This window comes from Sarcophilus harrisii, chromosome 3 (assembly GCF_902635505.1).
Source record: "Sarcophilus harrisii chromosome 3, mSarHar1.11, whole genome shotgun sequence".
Taxonomy (NCBI): domain Eukaryota; kingdom Metazoa; phylum Chordata; class Mammalia; order Dasyuromorphia; family Dasyuridae; genus Sarcophilus; species Sarcophilus harrisii.
Genome location: NC_045428.1, coordinates 530,849,639 through 530,869,075, shown reverse-complemented (window position 1 = coordinate 530,869,075; position 19,437 = coordinate 530,849,639). Strand labels below are relative to the sequence as shown.

At 37.9% G+C, this 19,437-nt stretch overlaps 1 protein-coding gene across 6 annotated transcripts in view; it reads right to left on the bottom strand.

The window, feature by feature from the left end:
• The window catches only part of NUMA1 (nuclear mitotic apparatus protein 1), an 81,485-nt gene that overhangs the window by 54,789 nt on the left and 7,259 nt on the right, over positions 1-19,437 (bottom strand). The window contains exon 1 of one of the 6 annotated variants that reach the window (XM_031962013.1): positions 3,003-3,113. The exons of 1 other annotated variant lie outside the window; for it this stretch is intronic. The gene's annotated coding sequence lies outside the window, so the exon portion shown is untranslated. Of the gene's footprint in view, positions 1-1,742; positions 1,958-2,148; positions 2,471-3,002; positions 3,114-19,437 lie in introns of those variants that run through there. 4 more of the 6 variants (XM_031962017.1, XM_031962011.1, XM_031962015.1 and 1 more) reach the window with 4 other exon arrangements.

Below are 19,437 nucleotides of genomic sequence, written 5' to 3'. Positions count from 1 at the left end.
CTCCCTCTGAAATCTGAGGAAGGCCCCACCCATAAGACACAGCCATGGTGATGGCGACACAGAAAAACAGGGTGATTCTCCTCACTCACAGAACCCGAGGCCATTTTAGAGATCTCAGGCTAGCTCTGATCCCACAATTCTGAATGATCTTTGGCATTTGTTCCCAAATCGTTTTAATTCTTCCCATCTTTGATGCCTAAATGAAGGCTAACAATGGTTCCTCTTTCCTTTGGACTTTTAAGGAAAGACCTAGTAGCCACCTCACATTTCCAAAGTTGTGATAAAGCAACTAGACTCCACCCCAGCAGGATCTACTCCCACATTTTTATATTTAACCCTCTCAGTACTAAAAGAGTAAAGCCCTAAGGAAGGAAGAAGCCTTCTCACCCACACTGTCAAAAGGGCTTCCTGACTTGAACCCTTCTCTGGGGCTCAATGAGTTAACCAAAGTCAGTTACATGTCTATGGCTGTAGCTAATGCAAACCACATGTCCAGATGAAGGAAAATGAGACATCAGAAGGATTCATGTTGACCACTCAGTATCCTTAATGGGAAGATCAAGGTCTTCTTACCCAGGTAGCTAACAGCTCCCTTGAAGATTGTTATTTATTTCCTTATGTCCTACTTAAACTGCAAGTGTACCTAGAGATAATGCCTAAAGCAGTAACCTTTGACATCATAGAGCAGTTGGCCAGGGTTCCCTTTCATTCCTTTACATGTTCCTAATAATCTCCTTTCTCCAGGTTGTAGTTGTCTACTCAGAGATCACTTTAAGTTAGCTTCTCAAAGGGTTTTGAGGACAAAGAGATTTTCTAAATAAATCAAATGCCTTCTCCAGGTTCCTGAATAATCAGGGCTGTCAATCACATCACTCAAGTGAGTAACACATTATCTGTTCTTAAGTACAAGGTTCCAGATATCCTGTCTCCAAAAAGAAGAGATTACCTCTAACCCAATTACCTAAAGAATAAGCCCCTTACTCTTTTGTTCCTCCAGCAACTTTAGAGCAATGTATATGGAGGTGGAGTGGGATTAGAGGGACAACATCAAGGTCTCCCCTTGTTAGACACTCTACAGGAGCACAGATGACAAATCTTGTCCAGTATACAGAGGGAAACAAGAACTGCATGCTTACTTACTATCTCCCCTAAGGAGGAGGAAGGAGGAAAGAAGATAAACCTTTGTCTTATGTTAGAGGTTAGAAGTGCATGAAGAGGAAGGGACACCCAAGAATGGAAAAAGAAGATAAAATGAGATCCTAATTTCTGGATAACACAAAGTTGATAGCTCTCTGGGCTGTAGGGTCTTGTTGAATTTTGGGAATTAGGCAGTCAGGCCAAATGTCTTCTTAGAAGGGATCCCTGCCAGGAACCGGGCTTTCTGAAAAGAACATATCTGGGCTCAGGTCCTCCCCTTTTAACCAGCCTAACCTTCTCTTTGAAGTTTGGCCCAGAGCCCAAAAGCCCTGGACATCAGTGGAGAAGTTAGAATCTCAGCTATTTTTTATGGTTCATCACTCTGTTTTCAAACGTCTTGTCAGTTCGGCCTGGAGAGAGCCACAAGACTTGGGGGAAGATAGGAAATGGGCAGTCAATATACACCCCTAACTTGATCTCTCATCTTTGGTGCGCTATCCCTTAGAAACCTTTCTCCAGTCTTCACTCCCACCTGTCTTCTCTCAGCCTCTGCCCCACTCAAGTCAGCCTGCTACCCACCCTGGGAGACCATTTGTTTCTACTACCTCCAGGCCTCCCAAGGGATAAAGAACCGTCTCCGGGCTTGCTTCCGTAGCTCAACGCGCAGGCCAGCGCACACGTACACACAGATGTACACACACAACCTTCCCCAAAAACTCGCTGACATTATAAGAGGGGCAAAGGGAAAAGCCCAGTCCCTCTGCCCGTGTACTCCAAAGAGCGCCAAGTCCCGGATGTGGCCAAGCCGAGCCAAGCCGCGCTCCCGGGCCTGCTTGTTTACTCGCTTCGCACCGTACGGCCCCCTTCCCCTCCCCCCTCTCCCCCGCCTCCCTCCTCCCCCGAAGCCGGATGGCGCAGCAAGCGCAGGGGGCGCAAAATCCACCCCACCCCCCCTCCTTCCACGTTTGAACAAAAACCCCAGAGACAAAGTCTTCGTGCGAAGGGCCTTACCCGACTTCTAAAGCCGAAGGCTTCTGGGCCTTTTAATCCGCCATTAGCGTTTAAATCTTGGAAGGCAAAGACCAAAAGCAAGAAGAGGAGGAAGAAGAAGAGGGAGGAGGGAGGAGGGAGGAGGGAAGAGGCAAAAAGAAAAGTAACCCCACGCACAAAAGAAAAGTTGTTGGTTTTCTCCTCCGTGAGCCTGGCAGGAGCGAGGGGGTTGGCGGCGGGCCAGGCGTGCGTCACGGGCCGTAGTCTGCTCTCTTTAAAGGCGCAGCGAGCCCGGCTCCTCTCGCCGCCGCCGGGAGAGCCCTCCGCCCAGGCGCGCTCCTCCCAAGCGGGGGTGGGGGTGGGGGGGCAGCCGCTGGGGGGGGCCGGGCTGCGGGGGCGGGGGGCCTGCCTGAAGGGGAGGAGCTGCGGTCACATCCAGCTCTAGCCTAGACACTCGCAACGCAATTTCTGAGGCCTGGCTGTCAGACCTGTTGTCGGATCCCAGAAATTCTCTCTCCAAATGTTTCTGGGCAGCCCCCCCCAAACCTTCCTCGGTGAGAGCTCGGCCAGCTCCCCCAGGCAGACCAGGGCTCCCACAAGGATTAGCTGAACCTTTAGCATGGCCACGTAGCCTTCAATGGCACATCTTTTGTATTGTAGGGCACAGAGCCAACGCAGGCTAAAAGGTCTTTTAATTGGGTCAGGTTCTTGCTGGTGCGGGGTCTTCTCTCTCTCTCTCTCTCTCTCTCTCTCTCTCTCTCACACACACACACACACACACACACACACACACACACAGTCCGATGGTGCCACCAGCTTTAGAACATGGCTGCTATTCAAATCCATTCCCCCCAAAAATTCCCTCTACTCCATACCTTCGGCTTGACAAGGCCAAGTTCCAAACTGTCTGCTCCGCCCCCTGGCTACCCGAACAAAAAATGATTCTGGCCCCAGGATACAGGCTGCTGCTCTGCCGGATAGGCTACTATGGGCTATTGTCCAGTGTGGAATGGCTGACAAAACCCCAGCAGGGCTGCCAGAACCTAATCCCCGTTCTGTTGTGCATCTGTGGGGAGGGGCAGGAAGAGACAGGGAACAGAAATAGGCACTAGGACCAAAACTGATTGCTCTCCCCGAGATCTACGGGTCAATGCTCATCTCAGGTATAGCAGAAATAGAAACAGATCGGAGAGAATCCAATACAACATCCTATGGAGCAGGCTTGCCATTCCCATACCCAATGCAAAAGCTAAGAATCATGGGAGTCTTTGCAACTACATCTAATTTTATTTCTGAAATATTATCTTGTACTCTAACTGTAGCCTAAAGATCTCTAGACTTAGGAAATCAGGAGGTCTTCGTTTGAATCCTCTTCCCATTATTTGCTAGTCTCAGTTTCCTCATCTAGAAAATGGAAATAGCAACACCTGTATCGAGCACCTGAAAGGATTGTTATGAACAAAGTGCTTTGTAAAACTTATAGCACTATAAAAATATAAATCATGTGCTATTATAGAAGTGTTAAGTACAACAGAGTGCTCCCAAACAAGCAGTGTTTCCTTGTCTTTAACCATGTTTCAGAACACACTCTATGACCAATCCGAGTGGTATCAGCTTAGGTCTGGCATTCAAGACTTTTTGTGATCTGACTAGAATTTACTTCTTTTGCAAGCCAAATACCTTTGGCTCCAGCCAATTCTGTCTATAAATTATCTACAATGAAAATCTTGGAGATTCCTATTTCACAATACCCAATGAGCTTCCATCACTAGTAATATTCAAGCAGAAGTGAGGGAGTCTTATCTATATAGTAGGTAGAACTATATGACCCTTAAATACCCTGTTAGCTGAGAACTTAGAACTAGAAGAACTTGTTAGAACTATTTATAAAATGAGAGAATTAAGCTTTAAGACCTATATACGCTGGATTTAAATGTCAACTCTGTGAAATCATCTCTTGCTGTGCCACTGTAAAGTTTCTCTTCGGAACAATTACTATCTGTATCATTCATATGACATATCATCTATTTGCCTGATAATGTCAATTACTGGTTTTTAAGTGTCTGTCCCCCCCCCCCAAAAAAAAAAGCACAGAAGCTCTCTGAAAGTAGGGATGATGTCTCATACAGGTCTAATCTAGATAAGGTCAGAACTGTTCTGCATTCATGTTAATATAACTAAGTCATCAATTTTAGATTTTTGGCTGGATCTGTAATGTTGCACTGTGTCAATTAGTATAGGTCAGTTGGAACAGATCTTAATCCCTGTACAGCCCACTACCTTGTGTAATTCTTAGCTATGTCTTTCCATTAACCCTCCATAACAGGAAAAAAAAAATTAGAAATGCAAATTCCGCGAGTGCTGCTGCTGAGATTAGCCTGGGAAACCTTCAAAAAATAGCCCATCAGAAAACAATTGCTGAACAAACTCATAGCAGTGCCTATAAATATTATTATGAGATATCCATTTCCCATGCCATACCACCTTTAAGACAGAAAAAACGGGAAAAACTCACCCATCAAGCCTCCAATTCCCTATATTACCATAAATTCAAAGATATATAAGGGATGGAAGGCAGAAGAAATAAACATTCATAATTCAGTTACCTAATTAAACTTCATTGGTTACCCATGCCCCTCCAACCTTTACTCCCACCCCCTCCAGCTATCCTGTATTCCAAACAAATTAGATGATTCATTTCCTGGACCTGCCTAAAATGTTTCCACCTCTTGCTTTTGCTGGGTTTATTTCCTATCTCTGGTTTGCCTTACCCCCATATTGCTACTTGTCAAGGTTAGATCCATTCTTCAAGGTCCTGCTTAATTATGGTAAATCCAAATTTTTATACTATTCACAGTTTCACAGAGTCTCAAAGTTGGAAGGGACTTCAAGGGTTCAGAATTTAATAAACAACTTGTCTGACAAGTGACTGTTCAGCTTTTGCTTGAAGATCTCCAATGAGAGCAAAGCCACCACTTCTCAAAGCAATCCATTCCACTTTTGGATAAATGGAATTGTTAGGAATTGTTTCATTATCTCAAGCCCACATTTCTAAATTCCTACACAGAACAAATCTATTTCCTGCCCCAAAAACTTTCAAGTTGTTGAAGATAGATTTCATGTCCTCTTTAAAGCCCTCACTGATAAATATTCCCAGTTTTTTCAACCCGTTTTCATAAAACACAATCATAATGACCTTTAGTATCTTCCTTTCAGAAAGCCTAGTTCCTGGCAGGGAGCCCTTCCAAGAAGACATTTGGCCTGACTGCCTAATCCCCAAAATTCAGCAAGTCTAGAACCGAACACAATATTTTAGATGTGGTATGACCAGGGCATACTATAGCCTAGCTTTAGCTATCCTTGTTTCAGAAGCTAGATTTTGCTTAATGAAATTAAATTAGCTTTTGCAACTGTCATATTACACTACAGGCTCACTCATAAGCCAGCAAACCACTAAAACTTCCAAATTTTTTTCAGATGTACTGTTGTATATATTATACAACTCTCTCATCATGGAGCTATAAAATTGGTAAATTCTGAATCTAAGTGTAATGAATTTACCTTTACTCCCATTAAATTTCACCTTATTAGATTCAGCTCCATTTTATCCTGTCAGGATCATTTTGAATCAACTATTATGTTACCCATTTCAGCTTTTTATTATCTATACATCTGATAAGTATTCCATCTTCACCTTTAGGCAAGTCATTCAAAGAATCAAAGAACTTGGGAGTTGAAAGAGACTTCAGTGGTCATAAAATCTAACCCATCATACATGAAAGAAATCCCTATTACAGCATGTCTGACAAGTAGTTGGTAGAGTCTCTGCCTGAAGATCTACAAAAAGAAAGAACTTACTATTCTCCTAAGGCAACCTAATCCACTTTTGACAGTTCTAATCATTAGGAAGTTTTCCCTGACATCAGACCTGAAATTTGCCTCTTTTCCACTTTAGCCATTGCTCCTGATTCTAACCTCTGCACTTTCTTTTATGTGATGGCCTTTCAAACACTTGTCTCGCATGTTTCTCCAGAACAAATGTGTACAATACCTTCAGCTGATTCTCATATCACAGAATCAAGCCCTTCCCATCATGGCTGTCCTACTCTGGATATTCTCCAGCTTACCAATCTTTCTCAAAATCTAGTGTCCAAAAATGTAACATAATAATGCAGATTAAGTCTGCACATTTACATGTTAATACTCATTAATAATAGTTTAATGAGTTCAAAATATTTTTGAATTAGTAAATAAAAATTACTTTAAAATATTTACATTATCTTTAGAAATAAATATTCACATATTTGGGCTCAAATATATGCATACTCAAATTTCTTATTGAAAGGATGAATAACCAAAAAAGTTTTAGAACAGTTAGTCCATATCTCTTCATCTCAACTCCCCAAATACTATGAGACTTTGCAAAATACCTAGCTAATAATGTTATCAAAAAAGTAAACTGAATTGGTCTAACAAAACCTCTTCTTGTTGTTGCTGGCCCTTTATAACTATCACTTTCTTTCCAGACATTTACTAATAACCTTCTTAGTACTACATTCTAGAATTGTTAGAAATTTAATGTACTGTTTAAAGATGCTGACAAGAAATTCAGATCCAAAGATTGATACAAGGAGTTTTCTCAGAATTGTCATTATAATCCAGAGATAAATGGCTGCAAAAAAGGAAGGTAGTACCCTTGACGATAACAAAGTATGGAAAGGGGATAGGTTATGGGGAAAAGATAATGAGTTCAATTTTAAACATGTTGAATTTGAGATGCCTGTGAACATACAGTTCAAAATGTCCAATTTTGAGGTCTCCCAGAGAGAAAGCTGGGGCAAATACCATCATTCTAAAAAGTCTGGAGATAGGACTATAGCTCAGGAAAGAAACCAGAACTAATGTATGTAGATCTAGGAATAATACACATGACATGATAGATATTATATAGACAGACAAACACAGGCAAACAGACAGGCAGACAAACAGATGTAATAACTGAACCCATGAAAGTTGATGAAGTCAACCAGGAAAAAGAGTATAGCGAGAAGAGGGCCCAGAAGAGGGCCTTTAGGAATACATCTATAGACAGGGAGTAAGATATAGTCATATCTTATGACAATAAGAAAGAAGAGTCAAAAAGAATTAAGTACATAGAAAAGACAATCAAAAAAGATTAGTGTCGTAAAAATCCATAACAGGCAGAGGATTTCAGAAGAGATGAACAGTGTTAAAATGCTGCAGAAGGGTCAATAAGGCTTGAGAAACTACCATTGGATTTGACAATTATGAGATCACAGGAAACTTTGAAAACTGTTTCAGTTAAGTGATAAGGTCAGAAACTAGACAGCAAAAGGTTGAGGAATAATAAAGTAGAGGCAAAAAAGTGTAAATACCTTTTTCTGCCATTCTGTCTGTGAAAAAGAAAAGCTATATAAGATGATAGCTTAGATATATTATCAAGGACAAGCAAAGGATAATTTTTAAAGGCTAGGAAAACCTGGGAAGATTCACAGATAGTAAAGAAGATATACTCAAGATTAGAGAAAGAAATGGAATGATTGTGGAGGTAATCTTCCAGGATGAATGGGATCAAATTAATGAATAGAGAATGACTAGAACTTTCTCTAAAGGTGACTTTAGAAGAAAGAATGGTATAAAAGAATAGGCTAAGGAAAAGGTGGGGCACAATACTTCTATTATTTCAGAAACACATCAAGAGTTTATTTACCAACTGCCTCTGTCTCTTTCCCAAGAGGGCAGCCTAATGAGGCAGTGTTTGTTAGATTCAGGATTCTTAAGGAAGAAATGCAGGGCAAATACAAAATACCGTCTTCCTTAGATCCACCACTCCACTCACTTTTCCCTCTTAAAAGGTCTTTCAAACACTTAGTCAAACAGATGACATTTCTGCCATCTCTTTACAAAAGTGGGGGACTGTGCCCCTGGCCTGGATTCAGGAAGACCGGAAATCAAAAAAATCCAGCTTCAGACCTTACTAGCTATGATTCTGAACAAGTCACTTAACTTGTCAGCCTCAGTTTCCTCAATTGTAAAAAGTATTGACTCCACACAGTCCTTGTCTTGATCTTTAATATAAAGATTATATTATTCCACCACAAAATAGGAATAAGTATTTGCTTAATCCTTTCCATATCTTTATTCCTTATGAAACAGTATATATGTCAGGCTTTTTTAATGTGTTGGTTAGGTTTGTTTTCTCCTTTTTGTTCTGTATTATAAGAAATGGCTCTTGAGGAGAGGAAAATGGGAATGGATACATTAGAAAATGCAAGTGATCAAAAACGAAAGATATTAATAAAATGTACTTGTTTTTAAACAGTGACCAGGCTCAGCAGGGCATACTGCCCCTTTCAAGACAGTGATATGTATTAAGGCTATCTCCAACAAAAATTCAACCTTTCTGCCTTTGTGACATCCCCAAAGAATATGAACTGAAGTCTCATTATACATTGCACATATCGCTTAGTGCAATAGATAAGATGCAATCAAAAAGACCATTATGGATCAGAGAACATTCCATTTGGACTTCTGTATCCCCAGAGGAAGACTCTACAAAATATAGTTAGGAAAATTCCAAAGTGAAATCTGTTATGGTGGCAAGAGTCTTCAACATAAGCCAAACCAATGAGATCTATAGAATGTTGTAAAAGCTGAATACAGATGTCATGTGCAACTCCTTCTACATCTTTGGAAGCTGTATTCATTCTTGGGCCTTTGAAACATGGTACCTTTCATGATGATGGTAGTGAAGGTTTATTGAGGAGAGAGAGCACTAATTGTAGTCCCTCCCCCCCTAATTTTATTTTAGCCAGCTGAAATCTAATATTCCCCTCCAAACAACTTTAAAATAATGCCTCAAATAAAATTTTGGTGTAACAAAGCTAACAAAAAGTTGGAGTGAGACATTTTATGGCCTAAAAACATTTAGGAAGTTGAAAGGAGAAAACTGTAATGGAGAAATGGAGGTTTATCCAGAGCCCACACATATAGTGGCACCCAGAGATGGCAAATGGACTGGACAACTAGTTAAAAGATTACAGGGAATCCTTTGCTGGTACTGGGTAATGCTGACATTGATCAGCAACTCTATTGCTCTTATGTAGTCCTAGGTTTCAGATCCAGGATGGATAAGAACACTGGTGATCAGAGGCCCTGGTTACAGTTTCAAGGCAAAGAGAAGGGCCAGTGTGTGCATCTGGAAGGGATCAGGGGCCCTTCCTGCGTAGTTATCATTGTTCAATAATTTCAGTCATGTCTTCATGATTCCATCTGAAGTTTTCTTGACAAAAATACTAAAGTAGCTTTTGCAGCTCATTTTACAGATGAAGAAACCAAGGTAGGCAAGGAGAAGTGACCTGTCCATGGTCATACAATAAGTGTCTTGAGGCTGAATTTGAACTTAGGATTTCCTAACTCCAGGGCCAGCACTCTATCCATTGTATTACTTAGTTGCCCCTTCTTGGTAAAGACAAGAGAGCAAAACAAGAAAGAAATGGCTATACCTTTGCCAGAATCACACCACTCTGGGAGCACTAAAATTGGCAGGCTTTCCCTCCAAAAAAAACTACCTCTGAAAACAGCAGCATGAAAAAGCATGAAGCTTGGGATACTGCATCCTCCCCTCCAGGTGAGCAAAGCCCAACTTTACATGAAGTTCAAAATCAAGAAATAGACTAAAAGAATGAGCAAATAAGAACATTTTGATCATAAAAAGATACTATGGTAGCAAGGAAGTCCAAGACCCAAGCTCAGAAGATAACAATATGAAAACAAACAAAAAAAGCCTCAAAGAAAAATGTAATTTGACCCATCTAACAAGAACTCTGGGAAGAGTTATAGAATGAAATGAGTGTTCAGACAGAAAATATTTCAAATATCATGGATATTTCAGGATCATACAAGATGATATACTAGAAGACAAGGAGCTAAGATTTCAATCAAGAATACCTATCCAGCAAAACAATGTAATCTTTCAAGGAGAAAAAGTGGATATTTAAGGAAGCAGAGGACTTTCAAGCTTTCTTGATGAAAAGGCCAGAAGTAAATAAGAAATCTGATACAAAAGTCAAACACAGGATTCAAGAAAAAAGCATAAAAAGGTAAATATGAAAAAGTAATCCTAAGAGATTCAAAATGAAGTTCAACTGTACATTTTTTATCTATTAAGATGATACATGTAACTCCTAAAAATTCTAATATTAGGGCAATTAAGAGAAGTTTACATAGGTAGAGGACTTGGGTGTGAATCAATTATCTTGGAATGATCTCCAAAAAAAAAATAAAGGAGACAGACAGATGTATTGGAAAAAGGGAGAAGAGAGGGCAGAAAATGGGGAGGGGGAATTTCTCACATAAAAGAGGTATACAAGGCAGAGCTTTTACAATGGAGGGGAAATGCGGGTAAGCAGTAGCCAACAATGTTTGAACCTCTTTCACTGAGATTGGTTCAAAACTCAGTAATGTAAAGAAATATAATTTAGCCAATAGGGAACTAAGAGGGAGGAAGATAAGACAAAGAGAGGATGGATGATAAAAAGGACAACAGATTAAGGGAGAAATTGATTAGAAGCAAAACAGACTTAAGGAGGGATAGGATAAAAAAAGAAAAGAAGAAACAGTTTAAAATGGAATGGAGGCAAATACACATAATCATAACTGAATGGAAATGGGATGAGCTCTCTCATAAAATGGAAACAGATAGTAGAATGGATCGAGAAACCAGAATCCAGAGCAGAATTCTCTTGGGGGGAAACAAAAACAAAAACTACAAAGTCCTCCATGAACTCAAGCAAATGAAATATACTGTACATAAAGTAATAGCAATATTCTGGGATGAACAGCTATATAAAAATGATTTTGCTATTTTCAGCAGTACAATTCTCTGAAGGACTTATAAAAAATCTTATCCATAAACTGAGAAGAAACTGTGTCTGAATACAGACTAAATCATTGTGTCTCTCTCTTTTTTTTTTTGCTGAGGCAATTGGGGTTAAATGACTTGCCCAGGGTCCCACAGCTAGAAAGTGTTAAGTGTCTGAGGCCACATTTGAACTTAGATCCTCTTGACTTCAGGGCTGGTGCTCAATCCACTGCATCACCTGGCTGCCCCTCTCTGTCTTTTTTAACATTATTTTTCTTGAGCTTTTTTTTTTTTTTAATTGGGATAGAAAAACTGCTTTCTTTCTTTCATGACTTTTATGGAAATGTTTTTGGACAATTTCACATGTGGTTTCTTAATGGAGGCTGGGATTGAAAATAAGGGAGAAAATCTGAAACTATATGTACAATTATATACATACATATGTAGATAGAGACATCACCTTTTTGTGGTAACAAAGAATTGGAAATCGAGAGGATGTTCATCAACTGGGGAATGGCTGAATGTTTTCAGAAAAACATGGCAAGATCTATACAACCTAAGGTAAAGTGAAGGAAGAACTAGAAGATCTTTGCATACAGAATAACAGCAATGTTGTAATGATGATCAAATGTGAAAGACAATTATTCTAATCAATACAGTGATTCAAGATAATTACAAAGGGCTCAATGTGAAAAAAATGCTATCTACTGCCAGAGACAGAAAACTGATGAATTTTGAGTGCAAACTAAAGTATAATTTTCTCACTTTTTCTTGCTTTGAGAGAAATAGTGGAAATATGTTTTCCATTATTTTACATCAATATATAATTGATTTATTTCTTGCCTTTTTAGTAAGTAGAGAATGGGGTAGAAGTGAGAGAGATAATTTGGAATTCAAAATTCAAAAAGAATCCTAAAAATAATGCTTTTTTTTTTTAAAGAAAAATTTGTACAAAGTTTATTTCTTTTTAAAAGTTTCAATAGCTTTTTTTTCAAATACATGTAATCATAGTTTTTAAAATTCATTTTTGTAAGATTTTGTATTTTAAATTTTTTCTCCCTCTCTTTCTAATTGCCCCCTTCCTGAGATGACAAGTCATCTTGATATGGATTATTTAAGTACAATAACACTTTCAAATAAATTTCCATATGTTGTCAAGAAAAAACAGAACAAAAGGGGAAAAAACAATGAGAAAGAAAAAGCAAACAAACAAAAAATGAAAATATTATTCTTTTATACACATTATTTTATTTTATCCAGTCTCAAGAGTTCTCTTTCTGGATACAGATGGCATTTTTGGATCACTGCATTGCTGAGAAGAGCTAACTCTATCATAGTTGATCATTACACAATCTTGCTGTTATTGTATACAATGGTCTCCTGGTCCTGTTTCCTTCAGTCAGCATCATCAATTCATGTAAATCTTTCCAGACTTTCTGAAATCAGCCAAATTAGCCTGTTCCTCATTTCTTATAGAACAATAAAATTCCATTACATTTATATACCCTAACTTAGCCATTCCCCAATTGATGGGCATTCACTCAATTTCCAATTCCTTACCATATAAAAAGAGCTACTACAAACATTTTTGTACCTTTCCCTTTCTTTTATGGGTCCTTTTCTCTCTTTTATAATCTCTTGAGTACACTAGTGACTGGATCAGAGTATATGCCCTTTTGAGGGCATATTGTTCTTTTGAGAACAGTTACACATTGTTCATTATAATGGCTGGAGAAGTTCACAACTCTTTAGTATTCCAATTTTCCCACATCCCTTTCTCTTCTTTTCCTGTCACCTCAGTAAATTGGGCATATTTGAAGGCATAGCTCAGAGCTATCTTAATTTGCCTTTCTTTTACAAAATTTTAAAAAGGCATTCATAATTTGGTTATAGCTACTAATTTATAACCAGCTGTTTATTTTTCAAGTCTATTTTTCTCTTCCAAATGCCCTGCTTTCAATTGTCAATCAATATGAAAAATAGCATCACTGCACCTAAGTTCTTCAGTTTCTTGTCCAGAACTTCTAAACCCTAGCAATGCTTTTTGGTTCTTTCTGATATCATCATTTGTTTCTAGGTGAATCATCAAAAGTGGTAATCAAGAAATCACTAAACAAATTGGTAATATGAATAATGTGGAACATTATTGTGCAGTAAAAAAAAATCACAAGTGAGGAATTCAAAGAAACATGGAAAAATCTATGAAATTATGCATAGTGAAATAAAAATCATCAGAATATAAGTTCATTGCAAGTAATGATCATTTTGTCCTATATATTTGTATTCCTGGCACATTGCCCAGAACTGTAATCATCATTTAAATAAAAATATCTGCTGACTGATTAAAGAACCACAAAAATATAAACAATAACTTCAATAGTAAATGAAAACTTCACTAAAAAGAATCTGAATCCTAAAATGCCATTCTCTTCTCTACATTGAGAGGTAAGAAACTTCTAAGCAGAATATTGTGTACATCACCAGGTGTGTTTGCTTGTTTTTCTTTGTTACAAGAGATTAGGTGTAGGATAGGAGGAGAGACACCACAGTTATTTCCAAAAAAACCATGCAAAAACATGTGTAATCATGTAAAAGCATTCTTTTCTTAATGCTTTCTAAAAGCATTTTTTTTCTTAATGCAAAAAAAAAAAAAAGTTACGATGACGAAGTACTTTCCCAAAGGTTGGCTATCTTATTTCTCCCAAGAAGGAATTTCTGAACTAAACCACACCTTGATATGATATGAGGTGTATAACTTGTATAGGTTGTCCTAGAAGGGAATTCAGATATTTAAAGAAAAAAAAAAAAAAAAGACTCAAAGACTTACTTGCTTCTTCACATGTTAAACATAAATGACATAATTACAAAGCTTTGGTTAAGATAAAGGGTTCTATAAATATCAGCTATTCTTCCTCTGATTATAAAGAGTTAATCATGGGATTTCATATATACACTTGTACACCAATATTTATTGATTTTTTGGATTAGCTAGACAGATTTGAGGATCACACAGAAAGTCTTAGTTAGAGATGATAATTAAATCTAAGCCTTCTGATTCCAAGTCTAGTGCTCTTTCTTCAATATTATACTTCTTTCCCAGTCAGGTAATATTCAGTATTTGTATGTAATCATACGTAATTTTGAGTGGAAAAAAGAACCCCAGTTCCAAAATGGAGCAAAACAAAGACAATTATTTATTTATGTTCGCCCTCTGGAGTCACATGCTTTAGCCTAGCTGCCTAGATAAGAAGTGTAAATTATTTACAGGCATTTAAGGGGAACCCCATTAAGTTCTGTGGAGTAAGGACCTTGATTTCAAACAACTTAAAGTTCTATTCAAACGATGAAGATTGTTTTGTTTTTGGAGAGACATATGGCAAAATGCAATAAAAATCACAAAACTTAGCGTGGTTTTTGCGCTCGATTCCATTGTTAGGTACTTTATTCTAAAAATAATATAAATTGAACAAATAATATATTTAATTGAATGTTATGATTATGAGCAATACAATGCATGATGGGCAAAACCAAAACTATATGCCTATCATAACTATTTTAAAAGAAGCAAAACTAAAGTTAGTAAAATCAAATATTACAAAGTTCTCTGGCATTTATATTTAAAGGTCTTCACAATCCGGACTTTTTCCAATTTTTCCATCCTTGTACTACCTTGACTCCCCTCTACAGATTATGGAAAAGTTATACTGGCCTACTAGAGTCCTTAGCTTTACTTTGGATTCCCCTTCACTTCCCCTTTCCCAGCTTCCCTGGCCTCTGCTCAAAACTACCTCTGCAGGAAGCCTTTGCTAATCCTTCCAGGGAGGCCAGTATTTTTCATGTTCATCTATTTTTTTTTTAATAGCCTTTTATTTACAGGTTATATGCATGGGTAACTTTACAGCATTAACAATTGCCAAACCTCTTGTTCCAATTTTTCACCTCTTACCCCCCACCCCCTCCCCCAGATGGCAGGATGACCAGTAGATGTTAAATATATTAAAATATAAATTAGATACACAGTAAGTATACATGACCAAACTGTTATTTTGCTGTACAAAAAGAATCAGACTCTGAAATATTGTACAATTAGATTGTGAAGGAAATAAAAAATGCAGGTGGGCATAAATATGGGGATTGGGAATTCAATGTAATGGTTTTTAGTCATCTCCCAGAGTTCTCTCTGGGCGTAGCTGGTTCAGTTCATTACTGCTCCATTGGAAATGATTTGGTTGATCTCATTGCTGAGGATGGCCAGGTCCATCAGAACTGGTCATCATATAGTATTGTTGAAGTATATAATGATCTCCTGGTCCTGCTCATTTCACTCCACGCTCATCTATTTTTTACATACCTTATATATACCTACTTATTTACGTGAAGGCTTTTCCATTTGAATATTAGCTCCATGAAGACAGGGGTCATGTTTTTTGCCTTTTATCTGTAACTCCAAAGCTTACAACAGTGACTCAGAACATATGGGACACAACTGACTAGATAAACGATTCCAATTCATTAGCAAATGAAAGCAAAAGTCAGTTCTCCAAAGAAGTTTGGAGGTGTGATTTCATCTAGTCCTAAAAATATATTATCATTAGTCTTAGAGAGTTACTTAAACTCAGAGAGGTTAAAATGGCTAGCCCAAAGTCATCAAGATGGTGTCAAAGGCTGAATTGTTAATCAGATCTTCCCCCTCCACCAACCCAAGGTAATTAGGAGTAAGTGGCTTGCCCAGGGTCACAGAGCTAGTATCAATTGTCTGGGCCAAATCTGAACTCAGGTCCTCCTAATTTCAAAGCTGTTCACTGTGCTATGTAGCTGGCCCTCAATCAGATCTTCCTATCACTTCTAAAAATGTAATGTTTTATTCATGTTCTGGCAAGCAACAAACTTGAAACTGGCAAATACCTCAGATCCCTTGTCCTGTATCATTAAACTCTCACTTACTTCAGATATTAACTCTAACCTGGTACTACAATGATAACCTGACACAATAGGAAACCAGGTCTACTCCATCTGCTGCTTCTCATCTATTACCCACAGGTAAGGACATGATATGAAAAAAATGAAGAAAGGAAAGAAGGAAAGGATGGAGGAAGGGAGGGAAGAAGGAAGGAAGCGAGGAAAGAAATTAGGAAGGAGAGATGGAGGGAGAAAGGAAAGAAAGAATAAAGAAGGAGGAAGGAAAAGGGAAGGCGAGACAGACCAGAGTTAAGAGAGAAACAAAGCTGTGTTGCCCAAATGACTGATTCAGTTGGATGTCCAGTCCAGCAATTCCACACCCAGAGATTATTGTCTGTCTTTTGTTCTTGAAGAGGACCATGACATCAAAGAGGTCTTGCCATGACATGCAAGTGAATTGGATTTAAGTGAGAGTGGGCTGTGCAAGGTCACCAGTGTTCTTTCTCCTCCAGAGCCATTTGGGTTGAATGGCAAGTTGGTCAAAAATCCTAAGTCTTGGTCTTTGATAATTTTAACTCTGGTCATATCTCACCAATTATCTTTTGCCTCTGGGAGGAGGTACTTCTCCCAGATTGGAGGGGTTTTTTGTTTTTTGGGTTTTTTTTGGGGGGGGGGAGGGGGCACGGTTCGAGTAGGCAAAAAAAGTCATTCTTTGCCTCAAATTTTTCCTAGCCTTAATCGCTGAAAGGGCATCACCTTAGAGACCTGTTAAAGATCTTAGCATTCAGGGCCATCTCCAGTTGTCCTAATCTGTATCTTGTCACTGGACCCAGCTCACCTACCTCCCTGATGTCAAGGTCCTCTTTGAGAACAAAGGACAAACAATTCATAATGTCAGGTTAGGTAGGAATGAAGAAAAAGGAGAAAAACAGGCCTTTTCTCTTCAAGGAACTCATAGTCTAATGGGGGAGACAATAGGTAAACATGTAAACAACTATGTACAAATGAGATATGTGAAGTTGGCTAATCATTAGCCTCTGACCAGGAGACTGATTTCAGAAAGGCCCATATTTCAGAAACTTGCATGATCTGATGCTAAGTGAAGTGAGTAGATTCAATCACATCAATGAGACTATGTGATGATCAACTCTGATGACTCTTCAAAAAAATGAGGTGATCCAGGCCAATTCCAATAGACTTGAGATGGAAAGAGCCAACTGCACCTAGAAAGAGTGTTATGGGAACTGAATGTGGATCACAACATTTTTTTGATTGCTGTTTGCTTGCTTTTTTTCTAATTTTTTTCTTTTTGATCTCATTTTTCTTGTACAGCATGATTAATGTGGAAAGAAAGTTTAGGGATTTGTACATGTTTAACCTATATTGAATTGCTTGTTGTCCAGATAAGGGAGAAAGGGGAAGGAAAAAAAATTGGAACACAAGACTTTGCAGGGGTGAATGCTGAAAACTATCTTTGCATATATTTTGAAAATAAAAGGTTAATTCTAGAGAGCAATCTGGAATTATGCCCCAAAAGTTATTAAACTGTGCATACCCTTTGATCCAGAAGTGCTACTACTGGGCTTATACCCCAAAGAGATACTAAAGAAGGGAAAGGGACCTGTATGTGCAAGAATGTTTGTAGTGGCTAGAAACTGGAAAATGAATGGATGCCCATCAATTGGAGAATGGTTGGGTAAATTGTGGTATATGAATGTTATGGAATATTATTGTTCTATAAGAAATGACCAGCAAGATGAATACAAAGAGGCTTGGAGAGACTTACATGAACTGATGCTAAGTGAAATGAGCAGAACCAGGATCATCATTATATACTTCAACAATGATACTGTATGAGGATGTATTCTGATAGAAGTGGATTTCTTCGATAAAGAGAAGATCTAACTCAGTTTCAATTGATCAATGATGGACAGAAGCAGCTACACCCAAAGAAAGAACACTGGGAAATGAATGTAAACTGTTTGTATTTTTGTTTTTCTTCCTGGGTTATTTTTACCTTCTGAATCCAATTCTTCCTGTGCAACAAGAGAACTGTTCGGTTCTGCACACATATATTGTACCTAGGATATACTGTGACATATTTAAGACTGCTTGCCATGTGGGGGAGGGGATGAAGGGAGGGAAGGGAAAAGTCGGAAAAGAAATGAGTGCAAAGGATAATGTTGTAAAAAATTATCCAGGCATGGGTTCTGTCAATAAAAAGTTATAATTATTTTTTTAAAAAGAAAAGGTTATTATCAATTTTTTAAAAAATAAATCATTAGGTTCTCTGGCCATCACAACTCCATGCCTGGCATATAGTAAGAACTTAATAAACATTCTTTGACTATTGACTGACTCCAAATATAATCTCTTTTTTTTTGAATAGTGAATTCTGGAAAAAGTATTATATCAAAGCCAGAAACTAATGGCAAGTAAATGAGTGTTCTTTATAACAGGTTACAGCAGGTCTTTGGTTAAAGTAGTAATTACAAATGGCTGGGAAATTTCTTGTCATTTTTACAATGGGAGCTTTAATGAGTGACTCTTGTTTTATTTCAAATTGGGTGTTCTGGAAGAGCAGGGATGCTCAAGTGATCTAGGAATAGTAACACATTAAATACCATGTTATCTCCTATCAGTAGAACTTCTTTCCATTCTCATTCTCAATTGGGAAATGTCCCAATCAGGCATAGATATGTTAAGTAAAAACATACTTCATAAAGAGACTTGGTCATTTTGAGCAGAAATCAAAATTATACATAATTACAGAAACTGTCCTCATTTTAATTTCTCTAATCTATTTTTGTTGTTTAAAACTTCTTCCCTGAGCAATGAAATTATTATTAAAATTTTTATATGTGCCAAATGTTAAAATTGTAAGACATACAGATAATCAATGGATTAGGTAATTAGGTGGAATAGCAGACAGTGTGTTAGAATACTACAGAAAGACCTAGAGAGACTTACATGAACTGGTGCTGAGTGAAGTAGAATCAAGCGAACATTGAATACAGCAACAAGATAATAAGATAATCATCTCGAAAAAATAACAAAATTCATATGGAAGAACACAAAGTCAAGAACTTCAAGGGAATTAATGAAAAAAAAAAATCAAATGAAGGTGGCCTAGCTATACCTGATCTAAAACTATATTATAAAGCAGCGGTCACCAAAATCATTTGGTATTGGCTAAGCAATATATTAATCAGTGTAATAGGTTAGGTTCATGGGAGAAAATAGTCAATAACTATAGCAATCTAGTGTTTGACAAACCAAAGATCCCAACTTTTGGGATAAGAATTCATTATTTGACAAAAACTGCTGGGAAAACTGGAAATTAGTATGGCAGAAATTAGGCATGGACCCACACTTAACACTAAGATCAAAATGGGTCCATGATTTAGGCATAAAGAATGAGATTATAAATAAATTAGAAGAACATAGGATAGTTTACCTCTCAGACTTGTGGAGGAGGAAGGCATTTGTGACCAAAGAAGAATTAGAGATCATTATTGATCACAAAA